Source organism: Enhydra lutris, unplaced genomic scaffold, assembly GCF_002288905.1.
Source record: "Enhydra lutris kenyoni isolate GAN:26980312 unplaced genomic scaffold, ASM228890v2 scaffoldscaffold67, whole genome shotgun sequence".
NCBI lineage: Eukaryota > Metazoa > Chordata > Mammalia > Carnivora > Mustelidae > Enhydra > Enhydra lutris.
Genome location: NW_019154151.1, coordinates 7,480,841 through 7,508,753, shown reverse-complemented (window position 1 = coordinate 7,508,753; position 27,913 = coordinate 7,480,841).

Genomic DNA, 27,913 nt, shown 5'->3' with positions numbered 1-27,913 from the left:
ATGTTTTAAAAAAATAAAACTTAAAAAAAAAAAAAAAAAAAGATTGACTTACAATTTTTGAATCTTAGTTTTAAATCTCCAGGAGAAAATGTGATTAGCTCAAATTGATTCATATGTCTGCTTCTTGCCAAGGAGTTCTAAATCAGTGCAGGGAGGGTAGTGACACATAGTGCAAACATGATTGTCAGGGGCCTATTCCTTTGGTCCTCTGTTATTACTACATTTTTTTTGTCATTTCTAGCTCTTCCACTGATTCTCTTATTTTATCACAAAAGTTTTAAAAGAGATAACTAAAGATGTTTTAGCTAACATTTTAAGGTATTCTGTACGTGGAGGTATTTTTCTGTTCATTTAGTTCACTTTATTGCCAGCAACATATATTATAGACTATATGTTTGGAACATGCTAAGTGAGTTCAGTTTTCTGTACCAGGAGGCTTTTCTCTTCACATATAATCAACCATATTGCCAGAATCATATAGAGTATTATATCATGTTTATGTATAATATTATATATATGATAAACATATTATGTTTGTATTAGAATAGATCAGTTGATAGATATATAATATATACAATAAAGGCATAGATCCTTCAGTTTGAGTTTAGTGGGCTGAAGGAGACAATAAGGGGAGGACAAAAATGTAAGAATTCTATCAATAAAGAAACAAAGAGCAGAATGATTCCATTGTAAAATTGTATCTATATCATTCACACAGTCTAGGATAAAAGATGGACAGGTAAACCGTTTTAACCATTTAGCAGATGGTTAAATAGCACTCAGATATAGGGGGAGGCATTGAATTTTTCTTTAAATAGAAAGCAAAGTAAACATTTATTTATTTGTTTTTAAAGATTTTCTTTATTTATTTGACAGAGAGAGATCACAAGTAGGCAGAGAGCATGCAGAGAGAGAGGCTCCCTGCTGAGCAGAGAGCCCGATGCAGGGCTCGATCCCAGGACCCTGAGATCATGACCTGAGCTGAAGGCAGAGGCTTAACCCACTGAGCCACCCAGGCACCCTAAACATTTATTTTTAAGAATTTCTATTTTTTTTAAGAATTTCTATTTCCAGAGAAACATTTGCATAGCATTCCCAGCATCTTAATCTTCTAAAAGGCTTTTTATAAGTCATTTCGAGGACTCTAAAATAATGCTCCTTTTTATAGTTTGACAGCTTGGCATTAAAAACAGAGCTGAGGGATGCCTGGGAGGCTCAGTCAGTTAAGCGGCTGCCTTCGGCTCAGGTCATGATCCCAGGGTCCAGGGATTGAGTCCCACATCTGGTTCCTTTCTCAACGGGGAGCCTTCTTCTCTCTCTCCCTCTGACTGCTTCTCTTCCTGCTTGTGATCTTTCTCTCTTTCTTTGACAAATAAATAAATAAATAAATAAATCTTAAAAACAAAACAAAACAAAACAAAACAAAAAACAGAGCTGAATGCTGCCCTTCATGGTGCAGTATGAAAAAGGAGCATGGATTCTCTTTCTTTTTCTTTTTTCAACAGCTCTTTTACTCTTCAAGCAGGAACTGTTTGAGGCTCAGACTGTGTAGTTATGTTTGTCCATCCTCCTGTTTGACAACTTTCCTCCCCTTTTCATTATTTTAATTTCAAAGTGCATGAGAGTTAGAATTTCAGATTTTCATCTCTCCATGTGAGGAACAAAACTACATATTTAACCAGTTTGTTTTTTCAAATGGAGGCTAGTCAAGAATTTTAAACCAAACTAAATGAAAACAAAACATCAAATAGCACATTAACTAACTGTGATTATTTAGTTAAAATTATCTTTTCTTCCATTTATTTCCATGTGGAAAAACTAGCCCTAATCATATATTTACATGATATATATATGTATATGTGTATATATGTATATATACATATTATATTTACAAGATAAACAATATATATGTAGTGTACATACATATATGATATATTTACATGATATATGCACATATATGATATATACACATATATCAAGTAAATATACACACATGTAAGTCAGATGTGTGTATATGTACTATTTGATGAGAGTACTCTTAAAAATACTTTAGATCTTTATTTTTTGTTTAATGTAAAAAGCACTGAGCAATAATGATTTTAATTACTACCCATCCCCATGAGGGTAAAGTAAAAATTCTGGCTCTTTCTCCAATGGCACTTATCATGGGAATATTTTTTCAAGTTCTTTCTCCACTGTATTCATAAAAATAAGTTAAATGTCCTATCCTATGAGAATCTTCCAGATTTATATGCTACTTCAGTTGTCAGGTGCTACGTCATCAAAACAGAGTCAAGAAATGTTTACTAAGTGTGACTCACTTGTGAATGGTATGGCACTCTTGGGACCAAAGAAGAAGTGAGTACAAATATTTTGAAATGGAATTTGTAGGCTAAAATTTGGTACTAGTCACTGACATTCATTGCTCTTAGCTGCATCTGTTACTGAAGGGACCTTTTGATCTCATACAAGATCTTGAGATATCTGACATTGAAGCATCTTTATGCCTTGAGCAAATTGTAAAGGATTAAGTGGATATTAAAGCAAGAACTAACCCTCTGAGATGGAATAAGTGCTCTTCAATGACAAGTAATGTGTTTGTTTAGTCCTTCCAGTTACATTTGACAATGTTGCTCTATTTTTTCATTTAATTTTTTTCATTCACATAATTTATTCTTACAACAAATATTTACTGAGGGCCTATTTCATGCTAGGTCTTGTGTTTGACACCAAAATCCAGTAGTCAGCAAGACATATGTAGCTACTGCCTTAGTTACCCTTTTTTTCCTGACATAATAGCTTCTTGGTATAAATCTTAGTTACAGTCAATATCTTTTTGTGGTAGAAGGTAAATCTTTTGTAAAAGGAAAATGTGGCTAGTTTTAAACATAAAATCTCTTCTCTCTTCCTCACTCTAGTTCTCTAACAATATGGTCCAGGTACATCTTAACTTTCTCCTATAAGAGTATGAGCTGAGCAGAGGCCATTTTTGGATGTGGATCCCATCTCTGAAATTACCCATTTTCAGAACCAATTTATCAGCCCTGAAAGTTCCTACTAGTTCCTACAATTAAGTCACTTGCACAAGCGAAATGAGGCTGTGGGTAGAGATATATGGGCTATAGGAAAAGGATTTTAGGGTCATTGACAGACATCAGTTTCTATCCATTAGAAAGTATAGCCACAAATGCTTGAGAAATAGTGGATTTAACCTGAGATAGGAAGTTATTCATATGTCTGCGATCTACACCTTTCTGGAGGTGTTACTGCAGCCATAACACATACAGTGTTATTCCAATCTATACCCAGTATGTAAGAGTACTAGGGTTTCTTTTTAAATTAATTTTAGTTTTCTTTCTCAGTGATCCATAATTCATTGTTTATGCACCACACTCAGTGCTATTTGTTTATGCACCACACCCATGCAATAGTGCTAATTTTATTAATTTTATTCTTCACTTCACAGATATGAACTATACATCAAAATTCCAAAAATAAATAATTGCATCTTGTCAATGATTATATCTTATTTGGCTATTAGAAGTAACTGTAAAGAGATTGTTATTTTTATCTTAAAGGTGAAAAGGTTGAAGTTTAGAGAGATTAACCTCCTTGAAAAATCAAGAAACACATAGAAAAATAGATACTAGCTAGGACTATAATCCAGGCAATCTGCCTCAGAAGCCTATTATGTGGCAGGAACTATGTTAGATTCTGGGGTTGTTGTAGTGACCTGTCCTCTTCAAGTTCATTGACTAATATGGAAGACACATTTTTCAGATATTGTAAGAAATAGATGTGAAATTACCAATGTGATGAGTGTTATAAAGGAGGGACATATGGTCAAAGAGATTCTATAATATGGAGATTGGCTTATTCTAGGTGATTATGGAAGGTTTCCCTGAGCAAGTGATGCTTAAAACTAATTGATAAGTTGAGTTGGCATTAATTGGATATGAGAAAAAAATACAGACATTTCATGGAGACAGAATAGTATGTGCAAAAACACTAAGTTGGGGGAAGAATAGTAAGCATGAAAGATCCAACTAAGACTGGTATGGTCAGAGCATAGTGGTGGCAAGGGAGCAGTGCGTGTGTTGATGGAAAAAAAAGTAGTCCCAGAATAAAAGACAGTGGAGTAAGTAGAATAATAAGAAATCCTAGAATGGAGAAGTAGTTCCAGGGTGGCCCATTAAAGGGCTTAGACTGGCTACATTAATGAATTAGTTTGCATCCTACTGGCACCAGAAAATCATTGGAGAGTTACAAGTATGGGTCAGTTGAGACAGCGTGATTACATTTTCATTCTGAAAAGACTATCCTGGCTGTACTATTAAAATAATATGGGATGCAGGTAGATACATGCACATGTACAGTACTGAGGAAAGAGTTATATTTGTCAAGACGGAAAATGATGTTGGTTTGAACCAGGCTAGAGGAAAGAAGTGCACATATTTGGAAAATATTTAGGAAGTAAAACTGGCAAGTCAGGGGTGGATTGGATATGAAGAATAAGGGAGATGAATGTATTTTCAGGGGACATGATCAGATTTATATTGTAAAAAGGTGATTTCTTCTTGCCATTTGCAACAATGTGGATGGAACTAGAGGGTATTACATTAAGCAAAATAAGTCAATCAGAGAAAGACAATTATCCTATGATCTCACTGATATGTTGAATTTGAGAAAGACAGAGTATCATAGGGGAAAGGAGGGAAAAATGAAACAAGACGAAACCAGAAAGGGAGACAAAGCATAAGAGACTCTTTTTTTTTTTTAAGATTTATTCATTTGACAGAGAACACAAGTAGGCAGAGAGGCAGACAGAGAGAGAGGAGGAGGAAGCAGGCTCCATGCTGAGCAGAGAGCCTGATGCGGGGCTCTATCCCAGGATCCTGGGATCATGACCTGAGCCAAAGGCAGAGGCTTTAACCCACTGAGCCACCCAGTCCCATAAGAGACTCAATCTCAAGAAACAAACTGAGGTTGCTGCGGGGGAAGGAATGGGAGGGATGAGGTGGCTGGGTGATGGACACTGGGGAGGATATATGCTTTGGTGAGTGCTGTGAATTGTGTATGACTGTTGAATCACAGATTGTACCCCTGATACAAACAATACATTATATGTTAATAAAGAAAGAAAAAGGTGATTTCTGAGTCAGTAATCCTTCTTTTTCATCATGGTGACTCTATTATAATTTCAAAAGTCTTAACTGGAGAGCTAAGAGAAACCCTAGAGAGTTTTAATCTTATTTTAATCTAAAAAAATTATTTTTTAATTTACTCCTTTTTTTGTTTTGTTCAATTAGCCAACATATAGTATATCATATTTTTTTAGGTAGTGTTCAAAGATTCATTAGTTGGCTATAACACACAGTGTTCTTCACCACACATGCCCTCCTTAATACCCATCACTTGGTTTCCCCATTGCTCCACCTCCCTCCCTGCTGTAACCCTCAGTTTGGTTCCTGGAATCCAGAATCTCTGATAGTTTGTCTCCCTCTCTGATGTCTTCCCATACAGTTTTCCATCCCTTCCCTTGTGGTTCTCCCTCTCTGATGTCTTCCCATACAGTTTTCCATCCCTTCCCTTGTGGTCCTCCACACTAGTCCTTATGTTCCTCATATGAAGAAAACCATGAGATGGTTGTCTTTCACTGCTTGACTTATTTCACTTAGGATGATCCCCTCCAGTACCATCCATGTTGCTGTAAATTGTGGGTATTCATCCTTTCCAATGGCTGAGTAATATTCCATTTTATATATGAACCACATGTCCTTTATCCATTCTGTTGAAGGGCCTCCCTGTCTACTTCCATAGTTTGGCCATTGTGAACATTGCTGCTATGAACATTGGGGTGCAGGTGCCCCTTCTTTTCACTACATCTGTATCTTTGTGGTAAATACTTAGTAGTGCAATTGCCAGGTCATAGGGTAGCTCTATTTTTAACATCTTGAGGAAACCACATACTGTTTTCCAGAGTGGCTGTACCAGCTTGCATTCCCACCAACAGTGTAAGAGGATTGCCTTTTATCCACATTCTCGCTAAAATTTGTTGTTTCCTATATTGTTAATTTTTGTCATTCTAACTGGTGTAAGGTTGTAGCTCATTGTGGTGTTGATTTGTATTTCCCTGATAGCTAGTGATGTTGAACATTTTTTCATGTGTCTGTTACCCATTTATATGTCTTCTTTGGAGAAGTTTTTGTTCATGTCTTCTGCCCACTTATTGACTTGACTATTTGTTTCTTGGGTGTTAAGTTTGAGAAGTTCATTATAGATCTTGGATACCAGCTCTTTTATCTGTAGCATCATTTGCCGATATCTTCTCCCATTCCATGATTTGCCTCTTAGTTTTGTTGACTGTTTCCTTTGCTATGAAAAAGCTTTATATCCATTTCTTTGAAAAAAATGGATGGTACTTTGATAGGAATTGCATTAAATGTGTAGATTGCTTTAGGTAGCATAGACATTTTCACAATATTTATTCTTCCAATCCAGGAGCATGGAACATTTTTCCATTTCTTTGTGTCTTCCTCAATTTCTTTCATGAGTACTTTATAGTTTTCTGTGTATAGATTCTTAGTCTCTTTGGTTAGATTTATTCCTAGGTATCTTATAGTTTTGGGTGCAATTGTAAATGGGATGGACTCCTTAATTTCTCTTTCTTCTGTCTTGTTGTTGGTGTAGAGAAATGCAACTGATTTCTGTGCATTGATTTTATATCCTGACACTTTACTGAATTCCTGTACAAGTTCTAGCAGTTTTGGAGTGGAGTCTTTTGGGTTTTCCACATATAGTATCATATCATCTGCGAAGAGTGATAGTTTGACTTCTTCTTTGCTGATTTGGATGCCTTTAATTTCCTTTTGTTGTCTGACTGCTGAGAAATGGGCAGAGGACATGAACAGACATTTCTGCAAAGAAGACATCCAGATGGCCAACAGACACATGAAAAAGTGCTCCATATCACTCGGCATCAGGGAAATACAAATCAAAACCACAATGAGATACCACCTCACACCAGTCAGAATGGCTAAAATTAACAAGTCAGGAAATGACAGATGCTGGCGAGGATGCGGAGAAAGGGGAACCCTCCTACACTGTTGGTGGGAATGCAAGCTGGTGCAACCACTCTGGAAAACAGTATGGAGGTTCCTCAAAATGTTGAAAATAGAACTCCCCTATGACCCAGCAATTGCACTGCTGGGTATTTACCCTAAAGATACAAACGTAGTGATCCGAAGGGGCACGTGCACCCGAATGTTTATAGCAGCAATGTCTACAATAGCCAAACTATGGAAAGAACCTAGATGTCCATCAACAGACGAATGGATAAAGAAGATGTGGTATATATACACAATGGAATACTATGCAGCCATCAAAAGAAATGAAATCTTGCCATTTGCGACGACGTGGATGGAACTAGAGGGTATCATGCTTAGCGAAATAAGTCAATCAGAGAAAGACAACTATCATATGATCTCCCTGATATGAGGGAGAGGAGATGCAACATGGGGGATTAAGGGTGTAGGAGAAGAATAAATGAAACAAGATGGGATTGGGAGGGAGACAAACCATAAGTGACTCTTAATCTCACAAAACAAACTGAGGGTTAATGGGGGGAGGGGGTTGGGGGGGTGGGATTATGGACATTGGGGAGGGTATGTGCTATGGTGAGTGCTGTGAAGTGTGTAAACCTGGCGATTCACAGACCTGTACCCCTGGGGATAAAAAGATATTATATGTTTAAAAAAAATAAAATAAAAAATAAAAAAAAAGCTTTATATCTCGATGAAGTCCCAAAATTTCATTTTTCTTTTGTTTCTCTTGCCTTTGGAGACATGTCTAGCAAGAAGTTGCTGTGGCCAAGGTCAAAGAGGTTGCTGCCTGTGTTCTCCTCTAGAATTTTGATGTATTTCTGTCTCACATTGAAGTCTTTCATCCATTTTGAGTTTATCTTTGTGTATGGTATAAGAGAATGATCCAGTTTCAGTCTTGTGCATGTGGCTGTCCAATGTTCCCAGCACCATTTATTGAAGAGACTTTTTTTCCATTGGATAATCTTTCCTGATTTGTTGAAGATTAGTTGACCATAGAGTTGAGGGTTCATTTCTGGGGTCTCTATTGTGTTCCATTGATCTACGTGTCTGTTTTTGTGCTAATACCATGCTGTCTTGATGATCACAGCTTTGGGATAGAGTTTGAAATCAGGCATTGTGATGCCCCCAGCTTTGGTTTTCTTTTTCAACATTTCCCTGGTGATGTAGGGTCTTTCATGGTTCCATACAAATTTTAGGATTGTTTGTTCCAGCTCTGTGAAAAATTTCAATGCTATTTTGATAGGGTTTGCATTGAATATGTGGATTGCTCTGGGTAGCACAGACATTTTCACATTTATTCTTCTAATCCATGAGCGTGGGATGCTGTTCCATCTTTTTGTGTTTTCTTCAATTACTTTCATATGTGTTCTATAGTTTCTAGAGTATGGACACTTTATCTCTTTGGTTAGGCTTATTCCTAAATATCTTATGGTTTTTGATGCTATTGTCAATGGAATCAATTTCTTAGTTTATCTTGCCTCAATCACATTGGTAGTATATAAAAATGCAACTGATTTCTGTGCATTGATTTTTTATCTTGCCACATTGCTGACTTGCTGTATGAGTTCTAGTAATTTGGGGATGGAATCTTTTAGGTTTTCCACGTAAAGTATCATGTTATCTGTGAAGAGAGAGAGTTTGACTTCTTCTTTGTCATTTTGAATGCCTTTTTTTTTCTTTTTGTTGTCTGATTGCTGAGGCTAGGACTTCTAGTATTATATTGAACAAAAGTGGTGAGAATGGGCATCTCTGTTGTGTTCTGACCTTAAGGGAAAAGCTCTCAGTTTTTCCCCATTGAGAATGTTATTCGCTGTGGGCTTTTCAGAGCTGTCTGTTATGATACTGAGGTATAGTCAGTCCCTCTATTACTACATTTGAAGAGTTTTAATCAAAAAAGGATATTATATTTTGTCCAATGCTTTTTATGCATCAATTAAGAGGATCATATTGTTCTTGTGTCTTTTGTTAATGTGATGTATCACATTGTTTGATTTGTGAATGTTGAACCACCCTTGCATTCCAGGAATAAATCCCACCTGGTCGTGATGGATAATCTTTTTAATATGCTGTTGGAGTCTATTGGCTATGATCTTGTTAAATATTTTGGCATCCATGTTCATCATGGATATTTGTCTGTAATTCTCCTCTTTGGTTTTGGGATCAGGGTAATGCTGGCCTCATAGAATGAGTTTGGAAGTTTTCCATCCATTTATATTTTTTGAAACATCTTCAGTAAAATAGGTATGATTTCTTTTTAAGTGTTTGGTAGAATTCTCCTGGGAAGCCATCTGGCCCTGGACTCCTATTTTTTGGGAGGCTTTTGATTACAGCCTCAATTTCCTTGCTGGTTATTGATCTGTTCAGATTGTCTATTTCTTCCTCTTTCAGTTTTGGTATTTTATAATACCAATGGAATGGAATGCATCCATTTCTTCCAGATTATTCCCTGGCATATTTCTGCTTCTCTTTAGATGGTCAGAGCAGATATGGCCTTGCAGTAATCTCTGGCCCAGAGCCACAGTGTCGCAGTTCCCCCCTCCACAATTCCTCCAGTTCAAACTGTCTCCACTCTGTGTGTACCAAACTCCACAGACTCGCACAATTCGTGTACACTGCACCTCTCCTGGGGACGTTACAGAGACCCATGAGTGTCTCTGCACTTTGTGACTTTGCAGTTGCTAGCAGCTGTGGGCTTGCATTTGCACCCTCTTCAACAGCTTACAGTTCATGCTGGGTACTGCCTTGGTGTCCCTTCAAGGGTCACAACACCCTGAGAGCTGTTACCCATTTGTGGGCACAGGCTCTCTGTGTGCCAAACCACTGAATCCCAAGGCTCCCACCAGCTGCCCTTTTCCCAGGCGAGTAATGGGGACCTGCAAATGTCTCTGTGCTTTGTGGTTCTGCAACTGCTAGTGGCTGTGGGCTTGCACATGCACCCTCTTCTGCAGCTCACAGGTCATGCTGAGTGCTGCCCCAGTGTCCTTTTGTGGGCCACACTGCCCTGATAGCTGTCCCTGTCATGGGCAGAAGCTGTTTTATATCTCCGCTAGGATGTTAAACAGCCTGAACCTTCTAGTCCTTTTCAGGGTGGTCAGGCAGAGGGCAGTCTTCCTACTGGCTTGGCTCATGATTTATGTTGCCTGGAGCTGAGAGTCTCCTCTGGGCTCACTGACCATAACCAGTCTCCCCACTCCACTGCTTGAGCACTCTATTGGTTCAGGCTCCTCTGTTCTTTCTGAGTCTTTTGGAATCCTGAGACCACAGTGATCCACCTAGAATGCTGCCCTATTTATCCCCTTTGCCCTTTTCATTAAGGGGTGTCTCTCACTAGAGCAGAATTCCAAGGGTCCCTGTTTTTTGCTCTGGTCTTATATCACTTTCTGATAGCTAGCTTATGGAGGTTCCTTCCCCCTCCATTTATTTTCCAATATTTTCCCTGAAGATTCAAGTTTCCACACCTCTTATCTTGCAAAAAGTAGTCATTTTTCTGCTCACGGATATTCAGATAAATCTTCTTACATCTCAAGTTGGATTCATGTGTGTTCAGAATGCTTTGATAGATATCCATCTAAATTCGAGGGACCAGATGAAATGAGGTCCCCTACTCTGCTGCAATCTTGCCCCCTCCCCAATAAATCTTATTTCTATTCTAAGCCCTTATAAAAAGACAGAGAGGTTATGTCAAGTCAGATGCCCAAAAGTGGCAGAACAAGGATTGGGTCCGTATTCTACAACCTTCAAACACAATGGTGGCTCATTCCAATATGGGGAGTCCTCGTGTTCCTATTTTATAGTAGTTGGTGTGAATCTGAGATTGGGAGAAAAGCTGATCTTAGAGGTAGTAAGCAAGATGATTATGAGAGATTCTTGGGCAGAAGAGATAAGTGATTGAAATTCGATTAAACATTAGAGTTGATAAATTAGGGTAAAGAATATTATGTTTGGAATACATGCCATTGTTGAAGTGATTGATAAGTATACTGTAACCACCTCCTACAGCTAACTACTTACATTAAATTTAAAAAAAAATGAAGACCAATTTGTTTATAGACCTGGTTTGTACCAATGTGCACCACTCTTCAGTGACTACCACCAATGAATTTGAAGTCAATGGGAATTTACTTATTTCTTTTCAAAACAATTTCAGTGCTTTTTGACTGCAGAGAAGAATACATTCTGATATAGGTACTGTGCACATTATTTTCACATTTTATTTGTTTTCTTTCAATATTATTGAGAAAAAATCCTGACATACATTACTGTGTAAGTTTAAGTTGTACAGCAGGATGGTTTGATTTACACACATTTTGGAAGGATTACCACGATAGGTTTAAGTAATACCCATCTTCTCATATTGAGACAATAAAAAGAAAAGAGGAAAAGAATAAAGGGAAAAATACTTGTGATAAGAACTCTTATAATTTATTCTTTTAACAATTTCCTTATATATCATACAGTAGCATTAGCTATAGTTGTCATGTTGTACATTATATCCTTAGCACTTATTTACCTTATAACTGAAAGCTTATACAATTTGACCACCTTCCTCTAATCCCCACCCCCACCCCTCCACTTCTGGTAACCACAAGTCTGATTTCTTTTTCTATAGTTTGGGATTTTTTTGTTTTGTTTTGTTTTGTTTAACATCAACGTATAAGTGAGGTCATACAGTATTTTTCTTACTTTGACTTATTTCGCATAATGCATTCAAGGTCCAACTATGTTGTCACAAATGGTAGGACTTCCTCATTTTTTTATGACTGGAATACACACACACATACACACACACACATATATACAATTTCTTTATCCATTTACCTATCAGTGGACACTTAGGATGTCTTGGCTATTGTAAAGAATGATGCTTATGAACAGGGGGTGTGGGTATCTTTTCAAGTTAGTGTTTTTGTTATCTTTGGATATATTCTCAGATATGGATTTGCTGGATCATATGGTAGTTCTATTTTTAATTTTTTGAGTATCCTCCATACTGTTTTCCTTAATGACTGTACCAATTTACAATCCCACCAACAGTGTACAAGAGTTCCCTTTTTTCCACATCTATGCCAGCATTTGTTTTATATATATATATGTGTATATATATATATATATATATATATATATATATTTTGGTGATGGACATTCTAACATACATGAAGTGATATTTCATTGTGGTTATAATTTTCATTTGCCTAATGACTAGTGATGTTGAGCATTTTTTCATGTATCTGTTAGCATTTTTCATGTACTTGTTAGCCTCTCATTTATCTCCTTAGGAGAAATGTCTATTCACCTCCTTTGCTTACTTTTAAATTGGATTATTTGTTTATTTACTCATCTATTTTTGCTATTGAGTTGTATGAGTAACTTTTATGTTTTGGATTGTAACTTCTTATCAGATATATTGTTTGCAAGTATGTTTTCCCATTATATAGGTTGTCTTTTCACTTTTTTGATGGTTTTCTTAGTCCCTTTGCTTTTGTTGCATCACATAAGTTATGGTATGCTGTTTCCATTTTGTATGTATCATTTTTTTTTAATTTCCTTTTACTTTCTTATTTAACCCATTTAGTTGTTCAGGATAATACTATTTGATTAGTATGTGATCATGAGTTTTCCATTTTCCCTCTTCTTATTGATCTCTACTTTCATGCTATTGTGGCCAGAGAAGGTACTTGTTATGATTTCCATTTCCTTAAATTTGCTAAAACTTGTTTTGTGGCCTTACATATAGTCTATCCTAGAAAATATTTCATGTACACTTGAGGAAAAATAATATTCTAAATAATAGTTGAAAAAATATCCCAAATCTGGGGAAGGAAACAGAGATCCAGATCCAGAGGGCACAGAGCTCCCCCAACAAAATCAACACAAGGAGGTCCACACCAAGGCACATGAAATTGAAATGGCAAAAATGAGCACAAAAAAGCAGCACAAGAATGCAGTTACACATAAGGGAATTTTAAAAGTAGTAAGAGAAAGCAGTTGTACACAAAGGAAACCCCATAAGACTATCATCTGATTTCTCAGCAGAAACTTTACAGGTCAGATGCAAGTAGCATGATATATTCAAATGCCAGGAGGAAAAAAAAATCTGCAACCAAGAATATTCTTTCCAGCAAGGCTACTATTCAGAATAGAAAGAGATATAGATTTTCCTAGATAAACAATATTTAAAGGAATTCATTTCCACTAAACCAGCCTTACAAGAAATGTTAAGGGGAGTTTTTTGAGTGGAAAGGAAAGACTATAATTAAGAGTAAGAAAATTAGAAAAATAACATATGTTACAGGTATATACAAATGTAATAAAAGTAGTAGATTAATCTTTTATAAAACCAGTACAGAGGTGAAAACACAAAAGCAGTAAAATCAATTGTATCTATAAAAACCAAAGAACACACAAAATAATATAAAATATTATATATATTAAATGTACGGGAGGTAAAAATTTAGTCCTTATAAAATGGGTTCAAACTTAAGTGACCATAAGTGTAATATAGACTGTTTTATGAATAGAATAGTGTATACAAACCTAATGGTAACCACAAATAAAAAACCTGTAATAGATATACAAAAAATAAAGGGAAAGGAATCCAAGCATATCACTAAAGAAAGCCATCAAACCACAATGGAAGATAAGAGAAGAAAGTAACAGAGAAGCACAAGAAAAACAATTGTAAAATAAATTAAAAAAATGAAAATAAATATATGCCTAACAATAATCACTTTGAATGTAAATGGATTGCATGTTCCAATCAAAAGACACAGGTGACAGTGGATTAAAAAAAAAAAAAAGAACAACCTCCATGCTGCCTACAATAGACTCATTTCAGACCTGAAGACACATGCAGATTAAAAATGAAGGGATGGAAAAGCATTTATCACGCAAATGAAAGTGAAAAGAAAGCTGGGGTAACAATACATATATTGGACAAAATAGACTTTAAAACAGACTGTACCAAGAGACAAAAAAGGACACTAAATAATCATAAAAGGAACAATCCAATGAGAAGATATAAAACTTTTAAATATTTATGCACCTAATATGGGAGCACCCAAATACATAAAGTAACTATTAACAAACATAAAGGAAGAAATCAATAGTAATGCAATAATAGTAGGGGGCTTTAATATCCCACTTGTGTCAATGGATAGATAATCCAGACAAAGAAATTAAAAAAAAAAAGCAAGGAAATGGTGGTTTTCAATGACACATTAGATCAGATGGACCTAACAGATTACTCAGAACATTCCATTCAAAAACAGTGTATTACATATTTTTTGAAGTACACATGGAAGAGTCTCCAGAATAAATCACGTTAGGCCACAAAACAAGTCAATAAATTAAAAAAAATCTTGAAATCATATCATATATCTTTTTAACTACAATGTTGTAAAACTAAAAATCAACCTTAAGAAAAATCCTGGAAAGAATATAAATATATGGATGGGAAATAACATGTTACTAAACAACGAATGATTCAACTAAGAAATCTAAGAGAAAATTAAAAAAAGAATCTGAAGAAAAGTGAAAATGAAAACAATGTTCCAAAATCTTTGGGATGCAGCAAAAGCTGTTCTAAGAAGGAATATTATAACAATACAGGCGTAAATCAAGAAGCAAGAACATTCTCAAATAAAATACCTGACCTTACACTTAAAGGAACTAGAAAAAGAACGAAGGCCAAAGGCAGTAGAAGGATGTAAATAATAAAGATTAGAACAGAAATAAATGAAATAGAGACTAAAAAAAAAACAATAGAACAGAACAATGAAACAAGGAACTAGTTCTCTAAAAAGATCAACAAAATTGATAAGCCTTACTCAGGCTTACTAAAAAAGAGAGAGAGGACTCAAATAAATAAAATCAGAAATGAAAAAAGATAAATAACAACACCACAGAAATACAAAGGATTATAGGAGAATATTGTGAAAAATTATATGCTAATAAATTGAACAACCTAGAAGAAATGGATAAATTTCTAGAAACATATAACCTCCCCAAACTAAATAGGAAGAAATAGAAAATTTGAACAGACTGATTATTAGCAATGAAATTGAGTGTGTAATAAAAAATTTCCTAACAAACCAAAGTAAAAACACAGATGAGACAGGTGAAATAACAACCAACACCATAGAAACACAAACATTTTAAGATTATTGTGATGAAAAACTACATGCCAACAAACTGGACAACCTAGAAGAAATGGATAAATTCCTGGTAACATATAAATTACCAAAACAAAAACAGGAATAGAAAAAACAGACTGATAACTGGCAAAGAAACAGAATCAATAATCAAAAAACTCCCAAAAAACAAATCTCCAGAACCAGATGACTTCACAGATGAATTCTACCAAAATTTAAAAAAAAAGTTAATACCTAGTTTTCTCAAGGTCTTCAAAAAATAGGAAGGAAAGCTTCCAAATTCATTCAATGATGCCAGCATTACACTGATACTATAACCAGATGAAGAAACTACAAAAAAAAAAGAAAACTACAAGCAACATCTCTAATAAATATTGATGCAAAAATCCTCAATGAAATATTAACAAATCAAATTCAACAATTTACTAAAAAATCATTTACCATGATCAAGTCAGATTTATTCCTGGATTGTGACAGGAATATTATTTATTCCCGGAATAATATTTATTCCTGGAATGTGGTTCAATATTTGTAAATCAGTGTGATACCATTACATTAATAAAAGCAAGGATAAAAATCTTATGATCATTTCAATAGATGCAGAAAGAAACATCTGACAAAGTACATTTAGTCACAATAAAAACTTTCAACAAAGTGGGTTAAAGGAAACATACCTCAACATAATAAAGGCCATAAATGAAAAATCCACAGCTAACATCATACTCAGTGGCAAAAACTAAGCTTTTTACTCTAAGATCAGGAACAAAACAAGGATGTTCACTCTCACCACTTTTGTTCAACATACTACTAGAAGTCCTAGCCACAGCAATCAGACAAGAGAAAGGAATAAAAGGTAACCAAATTGGTAAGGAAGAAGTAAAACTTTCACTATTTGGAGACTACATGATACTCTATAAAGAAAACCCTAAAGATTCCACTAAAAAATGACCAGAACTGGGACGCCTAGGTGGCTTAGTCGGTTAAGCCACTGGCTTCAGCCTCAGGTCATGATCCCAGGGTCCTGAGACTGAGTCCCAGATTGGGCTCCTTGCTCAGTGGGGAGGCTGCTTCTCTCTCTACCTCTCCCTGCCACTCTGCCTGCTTGTGCGTGTGCTCTCTCTCTCTCTGATATATATATGTACATATACATATATATAATAAAATCTTAAAAATCTATTAAAAATGAACAGAACTGATAAATTCAGCAAAGTCACGGGATATTAAAAATGAACAGAACTGATAAATTCAGCAAAGTCACGGGATATAAAATCTATATAGAGAAATCTGTTGCATCTCTGTACAATAGTGATGAGGCAGCAGAGAAAGAAATTAAGAAAACAATCCCACTTACAACTGCACCAAAAATAATAAAATACCTAGGAATAAACTTAACCAAGGAGATTAAGTGCACTTTGAAAACTATAAATCATGGTGAAAGAGTTGAAGATGACGCAAATGGGCAGATATGTCATGGATTGTGAAAATTGATATGGTTAAAAATTTCACACTATCCAAAGCAATCTACAGTTTAATGCAATTCCTATCAAAATACCAACACCATTTTTCTCAGAACTAGAACAAATAATTTTAAAATTTGTATTGAGCCACAAAGACCCTGAATAGCCATAGAAATCTTGAGAAAGAAGAACAAAGCTGGAGGTATCACAATTCCAGATTTCAAGATATACTACAAATCTGTAGTAATCAAAACAGTATGGTACTGATACAAAAACAGACACAAAGATCAAAGTAAAAGAATAGAGAGCTCAGATATAAATCCATAATTATATGGTCAATTAATTAAGGACAAAGGAGACAAGAACATCCAATGGGAAAAAGATAGTCTCTTCAACAAATGATGTTGAAAAACTGCACAGCTACATGGAAAATAATGGAGCTGGACCGCTTTGTTACGCCATACACAAAAATAAACTCAAAATGGATTAAAAACATAAATATGAGACCTGAAACCATAAAATTCCTAGAAGAAAACATAGGCAGTAATCTCTTTGATATTAGCTGTAGAAACATTTTTCTTTGTCTGTCTCCTAATGCAAGGGAAACAAAAGCAAAATCACACTACTGGGACTAAACAAAGATAAAAAACTTTTTGCACAGTGGAGAAAATCATGAACAAAACAAAAGGACAACTCGCTGAATGGGAGAAGATATTTGTAAATGGTATATCCAATAGGGGTTTAGTATCTAAAATATATAAAGAGCTTAAACAACATGGCACCAGAAAGAGCAAATAATCCAAACAAAAATGGGCAGAACACATGAACAGACATTTTTCCAAAGAAGACATACAGATGTCCACCAGACACATGAAAATACGCTCAACATCACTCATCATCAGGGAAATGCAATTCAAAACCACAATGAGCTATCACCTCACACTTGTCAGAATGTTTAAAATAAAATAAAAAGATAAGAAATAAAAAATGTTGGCAAGAATATTGAGAAAAAAGAACTATCATGCCTTGTTGGTGGAAATTCAAGCTGGTGTAGCCACTGTAGAAAACAGTATGGGGGTTCCTCAAAAAATTAAAGGTAGAATTAACCTATGATTTAGTAATTCCACCACTGGGTATTTACCAAATAATCCAAAAACACTAATTCAAAGAGATATATGCAACCTCATGTTTATTTCAGTGTTGTTTACCATAGCCAAGATATGGAAGCAACCCATGTGTCCATTGACATATGAACAATGAAAGAAGAAGTGATATATATATCACAATGGAATATACATACACACAGACAATAGAATATTACTCAGCCATAAAGGGAATGAAATCTTGCCATTTGCAACAACATGGATGGATCTAAAGTGTTTGATGCTAAGTGCAATAAGTTAGTCAGAGGAAGACAAATACATATGATTTCACTCATATAGAATTAAAAAAAACCAAATAGATAAAGAGACAAAAAACCAGACTCTTAAATATAGAGAATAAACTGGTTGTTGCCAGAGGGGAGGTGGGTAAGGGAATGGGTGAAATAGAGAGGATTAAGAGTACACTTGAAGTTATGAGCACCGAGTGTTGTATAGAATTATGGAAACACTATATTGTACACCTGAAACTAATGTAACACTGGATGTTAATTATACTTGATTAAAAATTTAAATATATCTTGTTCCAAAGTCTTTTCTTTTTCATTAGATAAAATTTCTTCCTTAGATTACTTTAAAGGAGAAAAGTCCTGAAGAACTAAAGACATGTGTTCTTCATTTGTCTGCTTGTTTTCTTTGAGAAAGCTAGGTGATTTGGCCCTTGAAAACTGAACTTTCATTTATCATCAAAGTTAAAACTACTATTTATTTTTCATAAACTGGAAATTTTTTTGTGTCTGTTCCATTTTTGTGGCCTCTTAATTGTGAAATTGGGGGAAAGGAGAAGACTGTGGTATCACTTCTAGGAATTTTGTCATATGTAATTAGGTTCATTTGAATGAGAAATTGTCTTTTTTAAGTTTTTATTTAAATTCCAGTTAATTAACATCAGTGTAATATTAGTTTCAGGTGTACAATACTGTGATTCAACACTTCCATACATCACCCTGTGCTCATCACAACAAGAACACTTGTTAATCCCTGTAACTTATTTTACCTATTCCCCCACCCACCTCCCTTCTGAGGTAATCATCAGTTTGTTCTCTATAGTTAAGAGTGTATTTCCTGGTTTTGCTCTCTCTCTCTTCACTTTGCTTGTTTGGTTTCTTAAATTCCACATATGACTGAAATTATATGGTATTTGTCTCTCTCAGACTTAAGTTGCTTAGCATAGTACTCTCTAACTCCATCCATATTGTTGCAAATGGATAGATTTCATTCTTTTTATAGCTGAATAATATTCCATTGTATCACATTTTCTTTACCCATTCATCTATTGTTGGACACTTGGGCTGTTTCCATAGTTTAGCTATTGTAAATAATGCTGTAATAAACAGGGTGCATATATCTCTTCAAATTAGTGTGTTTGTATTCTTCGGGTAAATACCCATTAGTGTGATTACTGGATCATAGGGAAATTCTTTTTTTTTTTTAATTTTTAAGGAACCTCCATACTGTCTTGCACAGTGATTGTACCAGTTTGCACTCCCACCAACAATGTACAAGGGTTCCTTTTTTCCACATCCTTGTCAACACTTGTTGTTTCTCGAGTTTTTGATTTAAGCTATTCTGACAGGTGTGAGGTGATATTTCACTGTGGTTTTGACCTGTATTTCCCTTATAATGAATGATGTTGAGTACTTTTTCATGTGTCTTTTGGCCATCTGTATGTCTTCTTTGGAGAAATGTCTGTTCATGTTTTCTGCCAACGTTTTAATGTGATTGTTTGGTTTTTTGGTGTTGAGTAGTATATTTCTTTATATATTTTGGATTCAAACCCTTTGTTGGATTTGTCATTTGCAGGAAGAAGAACCTCATTCATTTTATGAGGCCAACATTACCTTGATACCAAAACCAGATAAAGACACCACAAAAAAAGAGAGCTACAAACCAATATCACTGATGAAAATTGATGCAAAAATCTTCAATAAAGTACTGACAAACTGAAGCAAACAATATATTTTAAAAAGTCATTCACCATGACCAAGAGGAATTTATTCCTAGGATGCGAGGGTAGCTCAATATTTACAAATCAATCAGCATGATTCATCCCATCAATATAAGAATCATGATCATTGCAATAGACACAGAAAAAACACTTGACAAAGTACAACATCATAAAATCCCTCAACAAAGTAGAATTAGAGGGACGATTTTATATATATATATATATATATATATATATATATGTAAACACACACACACACATATGTATGTATATATATAAAGATTATATATATATAAAAATAAAGGATATAAATATATACTTAACATATATCATATTTTATATAATACATAATATAAATATATTTAATATATTATATAATATAACAAATATAATATATATTATATATAAATAAAGGATGTAAATATATATTTCATATATTTAAACATATATATGTGTGTGTGTATATATATGTGTGTGTATAGATATATCTATATCTATATCATCTATATCTATATCTATCTAACTATCTATATATATCTCAGAAGCCATATATGGAAAACCCACAGCTAACATCATCCTAAATGAGGAGAAAGTGGAGTGCCTGAGTGGCTCAGTTGGTTAAGCATCTGCCTTCAGCTCAGGTCATGATCCCAGGGTCCTGGGATTGAGCCCCACATCAGACTCCTTGCTCAGCAAGGAGCCTGCTTCTTCCTCCCCATCTGCGTGCTGCTCTCCCTGCTTGTGCTATCTCTCTGTCAAATAAATAAAATATTTAAAAAAATAAATGGGAAAAAACTGAGTTTTTCTCCTAAGGTCAGGAACAAGACGAGGATGTCCACTCTCACCACTTCTATTCAACATAGACCCAAGCCATTTTCATTTGATTGCAAAACAGATAAAATTTCAGTCTTATAAATTTATTGCATTTTAGTAATCTATTGAGAAAGGCAAACAAGTACATATGGGCACGTTGTCCTTTCTTAAATTATTTATTTCAGGTATATCTTTACCTGTTAAATGCAGCATTGTGCTTGCCAAAATGGCAATTCATCTTGTCAAAGATTACAGAAGAATCGATAGTGTTTTTCTGCATAATTTGCTTTCATCCATAACCAAGCAAAATTTTGTCTCTTGTTCCTTATAGATGTTTTGCCAAACATGAAAAAAAAAAAAAGTAATTCATTTCATGTTTTAAAGGCCATCTCCTTCCTCTCTTGGGTCTTTCCATCTAACTCAACCTGGTTCTCAGTGTAGCCAGAAGGATGGTACCTCATTGTGCTGTCTCTACTTCCTTACCATTCCTTACTGTGGGCAGTACTCATTCAGCATAAAGGAAACTGCATGCCAGGTGTGTTTTATAGGGATTAAAAACTCCTCTGCCTGGTGTGATACTTTATGTGGAAAACCCAAAAGACTCTACTCCAAATCTTCTAGAACGTGTACAGTAATTCAGTAAAGTGTCAGGATATAAAATCAATGCATAGAAATCAGTTGCATTTCTATACACCAACAACAAGACAGGAGAAAGAGAAATTAAGGAGTCAATCCCATTTGCAATTGTACCCAAAACCATAAGATACCTAGGAATGAACCTAACCAAAGAGGCAAAGAATCTGTACTCAGAAAACTATAAAGTACTCATGAAAGAAATTGAGGAAGATACAAAGAAATGGAAAAATGTTCCATGCTCATGGATTTGAAAAACAAGTATTGTGAAAATGTCTATGCTACCTAAAGCAATCTACATGTTTAATGAAATCCCTATAAAAATACCATCCATTTTTTTTTTCAAAGAAATGGAACAAATAATCCTAAAACTTATATGGAACCAGAAAAGACCTCGAATAGCCAGAGAGATGTTGAAATAGAAAGCCAAAGTTGGTGGCATCACAATTCTGGACTTCAAGCTCTATTACAAAGCTGTCATCATCAAGACAGTATGGTACTGGCACAAAAACAGACACACAGATAATTGATATAGAATAGAGAGCCCAGAAATAGACCCTCAACTCTACAGTCAACTAATCTTTGACAAAGCAGGAAAGAATATCCAATGGAAAAAAGACAGTCTCTTCAACAAATTCTGTTGGGAAAATTGGACAGCCACATGCAGAAAAATTTCCTTACAGCACACACAAAAATAGACTCCAAATGGATGAAAGACCTCAATGTGAGAAAGGAATCCATCAAAAGCCTTGAGGAGAACACAGGCAGCAACCTCTTCGACCTCAGCCGCAGCAACGTCTTCCTAGAAATATCGCCAGAGGCAAGGGAAACAAGGGCAAAAACGAACTACTGAGACTTCATCAAGATCAAAAGCTTTTGCACAGCAAAGGAAACAGTCAACAAAACCAAAAGACAACTGACAGAATGGGAGAAGATATTTGCAAACGACATATCAGATAAAGGGCTAGTATCCAAAAACTATAAAGAACTTATCAAACTCAACACCCAAAGAACAAAGAATCCAATCAAGAAATAGACAGAAGACATGAACAGACATTTCTGCAAAGAAGATATCCAGATGGCCAACAGACACATGAAAAAGTGCTCCACATCACTCAGCATCAGGGAAATATAAATCAAAACCACAGTGAAATACCACCTCATGCCAGTCAGAATGGCTAAAATTAACAAGTCAGGAAATGACAGATGCTGGAGAAGATGCATAAAAAGGGGAACCCTCCTACACTGTTGGTGGGAATGCAAGCTGGTGCAGTCACTCTGGAAAACAGCATGGGGGTTTCTCAAAAAGTTCAGAATAAAGCTACCCTATGACCCAGCAATTGCACTACTGGATATTTACCTTAAAGATACAAATGTAGTGATCCAAAGGGGCAAGTGCACCCAAATGTTTATAGCAGCAATGTCCACAGTAGCCAAACTATGGAAAGAACCTAGATGTCTGTCAACAGATGAATGGATAAAGAAGATTATATATATAAATCTCCAGTGGAATACTATGCAGCCATCAAAAGAAATGAAATCTTGCCATTTGCGATGATGTGGATGGAACTAGAGGGTATTATGCTGAGCGAATTAAGTCAATCACAGAAAGACAATTATCATATGATCCCCCTGATATGAGGAAGTTGAGAGGCAAAGCAGGGGGCTTGGGGAGTAGGGAAGGAAAAAAGGAAACAAGGTGGGATTGGGAGGGAGACAAACCATAAGAGAGTCTTAATCTCACAAAACAAACTGAGGGTTGCTGGGGGAGGGGTGTTGGGAGAGGGTGGTTGGGTTATGGATACTGGGGAGGGTATGTGCTATGGTGAGTGCTGTGAAGTGTGTAAACCTGGCGATTCACAGACCTGTACCCCAGGGGCTAATAATACATTATATCATTATATGTTAATAAAAAATAAAAAAATTAAAAAAATAAAAATTAAAAAAAATAAATAAATTTTAAAAATAAAAAGAAAAGAAAAGAAAAGACAATAATACAAACAAACAAACAAAAAACCCTCCTCTGTGTAAATCGCTCCCCTTGTCAAGATTTGATTATCTTTTTTCTTTAGCAATTCTTTTGGGTTGAGCATTAAAGAAGTTTTTTTCAAATGCAAATGTTATATGGAAAAGGTAGGTTATTACAAGACATTAACTTTCTTCTTTTATCAACTAATGCAATGTTGGAACACCTACTATATGATAATGCACATGGCTTATTGCTGAGAGGATGAAAGACACATTAAAAAAAAGATAAGACAGAGTGTCAATTCTCAAGGAGCTTATTGAGAAATTAAGATAACTCCAGACTTCTGCCTATAATCCTGAGCAATAGCATGGGCAAGACTGGCTGGACTACTTTGGAAGGCTGAGGGTAGACATTGGGGGGACAGTATGATGATATTGGGTAACAGTGTGTGTGTGTGTGTGTGTGTGTGTGTGTGTGTGTGTGTGTGTGATATCTCCTAAGGAGGAGAGAATGAAGCCCTCAACACAATCGCATAATTTTCTAAGGACTTGCTCTTGTTGTAAGAGCTGTTGCATATAATCACATACCACTTGTTAATTCTGCCATTTCAGGGAGTTGTACAACTTCTGACTCACTAATAAACTTTATAGAAGACCAGGTGATCATTGTAATGAAAAATATGCTGTATGTACTGATGTTGGAGAAGCAAGAAGAATACATTTTTGATATGATTTGCCTTGTATTAGATTTCTTTCCTCTACTCTACATGCTGGGACATCCTGCTAACCTCTAACTAACTCCATACTTCTACTTGAAAACAGAACTTAAAGACATGTTTCCCATGGAAATGTAAAATGGTGTACCCTCTGCAAAAACCAATATGGTGGCTCCTCCAAAAATTAGAATTACCAAAAGATGCAGCAATTCTACTTCTGGGTATGTATATGAATAAAAAACCAAAGACTTGAACAGATATGTATATGCCAATGTTCATAGTGGCATTGTTTACAATTTACAGATTCAGCAAATGAATGGATGAAGGAAATTTGGTGTATTAGGGGACATCTTGGAGATATTGCAGGTTCAATTTCAGACCACCACAATAAAGCAAATCATAATAAATATCATAATATCATAATAAAGTGAGTCAAATAAACTTTTTGGTTTTCAAGTGCAAATAAAAGTTATGTTTACATTATACTGTAGTCTATGAAGTGTGCAATAGAATTTGCATCTAAAAAAAAAACCCAAACATACATACCTTAATTAAAGAATACTTCAGTACTAAAATATGCTAACCATCATCTAAGCTTTTATCTATTTGTAAGTTTTGTTTTTTGTCTTGATGTTGATGGTTGCTGACTGACTAGGGTGGTGGTTGCTGAAGGTTGAGGTGGAGGTGGCAATTTCCTAAAATAAGACAATGATGAAGTTTGTTGCATCAGTTGACTCTTCCTTTCATGAAATATTTCTCTGTAGCATGCAGTGCTTTTTGATAGCATTTTACCCTCACTAGAATTTTATTCAAAATTGGAGTCAATCCTCTCAAACCCTGCCACTGCTTTATCAACTAATTTTGTGTCATTTTCTACATTTTTTGTTGTTATTTCAACATTTGTTTATAGCTTCTTACCAGCAGTAGATTTTATGACAAGAAGCCACTTTCTTTTCTCATCCATACAAAGCAAGTCTTCATCTGTTAAAGTTTTATCATGATATTGTAGCAATTTAGTCACATTTTCTGGCTCCACCTCTAATTCTCATTCTCTTGCTGTTTCCACCACATCTGCATTTACTTTCTCCACTGAAGTTTTGAAACCCTTAAAGTCATCAATGAGGACTGGAATCAACATCTTCCAAACCCCTGTTAATGTTGCTATTTTGATCTTTTTCCATGAATCATGAATGTTCTTAATGACATATAGAATGATAAAATATTTCCAGGAAGTTTTCAATCTACTTTGCCCACCCAGATCCATCAGAGGAATCATGACCTATTATGGTACCATAGCCTTACAAAATGTATTTCTTAAATAATAAGACTTGAAAGTTGAAATAATTTCCTGATCTATGGGCTGCATAATGGATGCTGTGTTAGCAGGCATGAAAACAACGTTAATATCATTGTATATTGCCATCAGGGTTCTGGGGTGACCAGATGCATTGTCACTTTTTGCAGCAGTATTTTGGTTTTGTTTTTTTTTGTTTGTTTTGTTTTTAAAGATTTTATTTATTTATTTTGACAGAGAGAGATCACAAGTAGATGGAGAGGCAGGCAGAGAGAGAGAGAGAGAGAGAGAGAGAGAAGCAGGCTCCCTGCTGAGCAGAGAGCCCGATGTGGGACTCAGTCCCAGGACCCTGAGATCATGACCTGAGCCGAAGGCAGTGGCTTAACCCACTGAGCCACCCAGGTGCCCTGCAGCAGTATTTTGAAAGGAAATTTTATTCTGAGCAGTAGTTCTCAACAGTGGGCCTCAAATATTCAGTATCATAAACAGATGTGTTATCATCCAGGCTTTGTTGTTCCATGGATAAAGCACAGGCAGAGTAGATTTAGCATAATTTGTAAGGGCCCTAGGATTTTACGAATAGTGAATGAACATTGGCTTCAACTTAAGGTCACCGTTGTATTAGTTCCGAACAAGAGAGTCAGCCTGAGCTTCGAAGCTTTGAAGCCAGGTATTGATTTCTCCTCTTTAGCTATGAAAGTCCTAGATGGCATCTTCTTTCAATAGAAGTCTGTTTCACCTACATTAAAAATCTACTGTTTGTGTAGCCATTTTTATTAATTATCTTACCGAGATTTTCTGTATAACCTGCTATAGCTTCTACATCAGCATTTGTTCCTTTACCTAGTATTATGGAGATGGCTTTTTTTCTTAAACCTCATCAATCAACCTCAGCTATCTTCAAGGCTTTTGCAGCTTCCTCACCCTCTCAATCTTCATAGAACAGAGAAAGTTAAGGCCTTTCTCTGGATTAGGCTTTGGCCTAGGGGAATATTGTGACAGTTTTGATTTTCTATCTAGACCATTAAAATTTTCCCTATTTAAGAGTTAAAACTGTTTCTTTTTTAAAATTGAGATAACTTTATTAGTTTATTGTCTTACATATATCTGATGACAGATTGAAGTATACCATGTATTGATTACATCACCTATTCTTTGCCTTTCCTCCTTATCTTTCCTTCCTGGTCTTTCACACTTTGGAGCTTGTCTGATTTACTAATCATTCTATTTCCATTCCTTGGTTTCTTTCATTGGTTGCACTTTTTCTTCAGTTTTTATGAATTTTCTTTGTTGTTCTTTTTAAAAAAATTTTTTTTTATGTTCAGTTGGCCCTGGTATAGTATATCATTAGTTTTTGATATAGGGTTCAGTGATTCATTAGTTGCATATAACACCCAGTGCTCATCACAACATGTGCACTCCTCAATACCCATCACCCAGCTACCCCCTCTACACCCCCCTCCCCTCTGAAACCCTCCATTTGTTTCCCAGGGCCAATAATGTCTCAGGGTTCATCTCCCTCTCTAATTTCTCTCCCTTCATTTTTTCCTCCTTTCCTGTATGTTCCTCAATGCTATTGCTTATGTTCCACTTATGAGTGAAACCATATAATAATTGTCTTTCTCTGCTTGACTTATTTCACTTAGCATAATCCCCTCCAGTTCCATCCATGTCAATAAATGTGGGTATTCATCCTTTCTGATGGCAGAGTAATAGTCTGTTGTATATATGTACCACATTTTCCTTATTCATTCTTCTGTTGAAAGGCATCTCAGCTTCTTCCTCAGTTTGGCTATTGTGGACATTACTGCTATGAACATTGGGGTGCATGTGGCCCTTCTTTTCACTACAGCTTTATCTTTGGGATAAATACCTAGTAGTGCAATTTCTGGGTCATAAGGTAGCTCTATTTTTAATATCTTGAGGAACATCCATAATGTTTTCCAGAGTAGCTGTACCAGCTTGCATTCCCACCAACAGTGCAAGAGTGTTCCCCTTTCTCCACAACCTTACCAATATTTGTTGTTTCCTGTTTTGTTAATTTTTGCCATTCTAACTGGTGTAAAGTGATATCTCATTGCGGTTTTGATTTGTATTTGCCTGATAGCTGATGATTTTGAGTATTTTTCATGTTTCATCTTATTATTCATATGTTCCCTGGAGTAGCACTTTTTAATTTTATTATTAAAAAGATTTTTTTTATTTATTTGAGGAGGGGAGGGGCAGAGGGAGAAGGAGAAGCAGCCCCCCACTGAGCAGGGAGTTTGACATGAGGCTTGATCTTAGGAACCTGAGATCATGACCTGAGCTGAAGGCAGACACCTAACCAACTGAGTCACCTGGGTGCACCTGGAGTAGCACTTAAAAAAGAAAAAGATTCATTTATTTATTTGAGAAAAAGAGAGGAGAGAGAGTGTGTGAGTGCAATGGGAAGGGGCAGAGGGAGAGAGCAAATCTCAAACAGACTCCCCACTGAGCACAGAGCCCAATGCAGGGCTTGATCCCATGACCCTGAGATCATAATCTGAGTTAAAATCAAGATTTGGATGCTTAACTAACTGAGCCACCCAGGAGCCCTTGGAGCAGCACTTTTAGTTATCTTCAAGAGCTTTTTCTTTGCATTGACAACTTGGCTAACTGTTATTGCAAGAAACCTGTCTTGACTTTTTGA